Source organism: Myodes glareolus, chromosome 1, assembly GCF_982192425.1.
Source record: "Myodes glareolus chromosome 1, mMyoGla1.1, whole genome shotgun sequence".
Lineage (NCBI taxonomy): Eukaryota > Metazoa > Chordata > Mammalia > Rodentia > Cricetidae > Myodes > Myodes glareolus.
Window position 1 is genome coordinate 132734522 of NC_142026.1, and position 3784 is coordinate 132738305.

Genomic DNA, 3784 nt, shown 5'->3' on the forward strand with positions numbered 1-3784 from the left:
AAACAATTCACCTGACAATTTACACGTTTGGTTAATTTATTTTGATGGGTCATCTGTGCTCTGGGTTTGGCTCCTCAATGTCCCCCCAAAGGCATGATCCATGGTGTAGTACTATTGAGAGGCAGTAGAGGCTTCAAAAGGCGGGGCCTAGTGAGGTCTTTAGGTCACTGGGACCCACGGCCTTGAAAGGGATAACAGAACTCAAGACTTCTCTTTTCCCCCACTTCTTGCCTCTTTCTCTGGCCAGGTGGTAAGCCGCTTTGTTGGCCAAACCCTCCCACCATGATGAGCTGCCTTGCCATGGCCCCAGACCAGAAGAGCCACCTAGTCACAGACAGAACCTCAGGGCTGTGAGTCTAACAAATCCTTGCTCTAAGTTTATCTTCTCGGTTTTTTGTTCTAGCGATGCCGAGTTGACTGCATGATCTCAACCTCACAAATTTCTGGGAAAAGGCTCCCAGATCAAAAAGCAAAAATAAAACCAAAACCATTTCCACTCCTTGGGTATGAGGTATCATAGCGGCTCCCCAGATTTCTAAGTATCGGTTAGTTGAGAGTCTATGTGAGCAGAGTTGGTTATCAGAGCAATGGTAGGTGGGGATAGGGAGAGGGTGGGCTGAATGGTACTCTCTGCCATTCTGAATTTGTTGATTTGCCTAGGAAAAGAGAGGAGGAAAAAGCCAGAGGTGAGACCACCATCCTTCTAGTCTATCATCTCCTTATTTAATCTGTCTCTAAGTTCTTTACTGACGAAGCCTGACCATTTTACCAGAGGTCATTGTAATCAAAGGAGGTGCTCGGTGAAAAGAGAAAGACACCCCACTCTCCTGTGAACTCTGTCCTGTGCCAGGATTCGTAGAGTTGCAGTCAGTACTCTGGCTGACTATCTCCTGGGCTGTAAATGGAGATTCAGCTTTCATTCCCAGCCACCCAGACCCGAATAATCACACACAAACTCTATTAATTACAACACTGTTAGGCCAATGACTCAGGCATATTCCTAGCTAGCTCTTACATTGTAAATCAACCCATTTCTATTATTTTATGTTTTACCACAAGGCTCGTGGTTTGTTAACCTCACATCTTGCTTCTTGGGTGGCTACATGGTGTTTTCCTGACTCTGCCTTCTTTCTTCCTGCATTCAGTTTAGTTTTCCCAACTAGCTATATTCTGTCCTGCCATGGGCCAAAGCAGCTTCTTTATTAACCAATGGTAGTAAAACCTATTCATAGCATACAGAGGGGAATCCGACATCACTTGGCCTGCGGTAGGAAATGATCTGCATGCTAAGTGGCTGATCTTTGGGGCTGGTCCACTTTTTGTACACCCATGATATCTTCTGCTCCATCCAACTCTACTGTCCTTCCATTTCTCACTTGAACTCTGTCCCATCATGGCAGATAACTTGGAGAACCATTTATGAAGATGTCTAAGTTTCAAATCTGGTGTTCTTGTCAAGTATGTTATATAGTTAGTCCTAGAGCTAGAATAAAAAGTGTTCCTCGTCGTTTTGTGATCTTTTACCAGGCTACAGTGTGCACAGAACCCTGTGAGTTCATTTTAAAAAGGATTGATCTTAGGATCTATTGCACGTGGAAAGCACACTTGTATCACGTTGACTTTTGAAGGTGACTATATCAAAGTCTTAGACCTGCAAACATTAAAAGAGAACTATTATTGTTGTTGTTTGAGACAGGGTCTCACTATGTAGCCCTGGTCGACGTAGAACCCTGTGTGTAGACTAGAATGGCCTTGAACTCATGGAGAGTCACCTGGCTCTCTGCTTCCTGAATACTGAGGTTAAAGGCAAGCACCACCAAGCTTGGCACAGCCGACTAACGACGTCGTCGTTTGCTTTCTATTGCTGTGATAGAACACCATGGCCAAAAGCAGCTTGGGGAGGGAAGGCTTTATTCTGGAGTCAGGAACCGATGCAAGGGCTGTGAAGAAACACTGTTTATTGATTTTCTCAGTTTACCTTTTATAGTCCAGGAACACCTGCCTAGGGATGGCGCCACTCACGATGGGCTGGCGCCCACCCACATCAATCGTTAACCAAGAAAATATCCCACAGTCTTGCCTCCAGGTCAATTTGATGGAAGCATTTTCAGTTGAAGTTCCCTCTCCCATAACTTTGAGTCAAACTGGCAACACACTACACTGCTGGGCAACAGGAATTTGTGTTTCCGATCTTTTTGGGTGATTTCTCACAATCATAAGATGCTGGAAGCTTCAGCTAATCCCGCAGGGTCTGAAATGCCTCAGCCTGGGCTCCTGGACCGGATGCCCCATCCACACCCCAGCAGTTAGGGGTTTCCTGCCCTAACCTGGGTCTGTTGTCAGTGCCCCACCCCCGACCCACTAAAAAGCTTTAGTTGCTTCTCACTGCTGTTAAGACAGAAACTCTGATTTAATTAGGACTGCTGGACCAAGTATGGCAGCTGCACCAGGAAGCAACTGGCCTCTTTGACTTCACTCCAGCCCAAGCCTGGGGGTGGGGATGAGGGACAGTCTCTTGGTCCAGATCCCCCTAGTGACCATCACTAATGCTCTCCTAGTGCCTTTGCTTCAGCTGTCGTCACTCGGCAATCATGTTTATTTGTGTGAAAATCTGACTAATGGTCAGCAGGTACTTTCAGTTATTATTTCTATGCATGTATTGCTTTCCGAAGTGGCTGCAGGGTTGGTGCTGGTAAGAGGCTGGGCACTCCGCTGCTGGGAATGAATGGGGTTTGGCTGGACATGCCCGGTGGTTTATATGTAGGGAGAGGGTCCTTTCGACACTTGTATACCTTTAGTAAGATGGTCACCTACCCTGAGGAGACCAGCGGTTTAAGACTCATCCAGATGCGGAGAGATGTCTCAGTGCTTAAGAGCACTGGCTTGCTCTCTAGACAGGGGTTGATTCCCAGCACCCATGGGGTGGCTATAAGTATAGTTCTAGGGGGAGCTGATGCCTTCTGGAGTCTCTGAGCACCAGGCTGGCTTATGGTGCAGAGAGATGCCTGTAGACAAACACTCACAAACATAAAACTGAGAGTAATTTTTTAAAGATTCATCTGAAGATATTGGACAGAGTTATCTTAGTTAGGGTTTTTATTGTTAAGAGACATATGACCATGGTAATTCTTAAAATGAAAACAATTGGGGTAACTTGCTTACAGTTTCAGAGATTCGGTCTGTTGTCATCATGGTGGGGAGTATGGAGGCAGATGTGGTGCCAGAGGAGCTGCTGAGAGTCCTACATCTTACAGGCAACAGGAAGCCAACTAAGACAGGGCAGTATCCTGAGCATAGGAAACCTCAAGGCCCACCTCCACAGTGACAGGCTTCCTCCAACAAGGCCACACCTCCTAAGAGTGTCACTCCCTGAGACAATGGGAGCCAATAATAAACTACCACAAGAGCTCACTGAATTTTACATCTTAGAATAACATGTTGCAAGAAATATTTAAATTTTGTGGAGGAAATCTTCCTTGTAATTAACAACTAGCACATTTTTAGGGTATGCCGTTAAGGAGATCCCTAAATTTAGTAATGTCACTTTTTGTAAGAGACAGTCAGAACTAAGTCATTTGGCACTTCCTAGGACTATTGGAAGCCGGTTACTAATGGATCCTTTAAAGGTATCCATTGGTTTTCACAGCGGAACGAGGCACGGAGTAAGCAACTATCACAGCTGAAAATGAAGACGAGGAATGTGCCACATTAGTGCATATGGCCCATTTGGAATTTATTGTACTTGAAAAATAGCTTTTATTTTCAAAGTCCATATGTACTATAA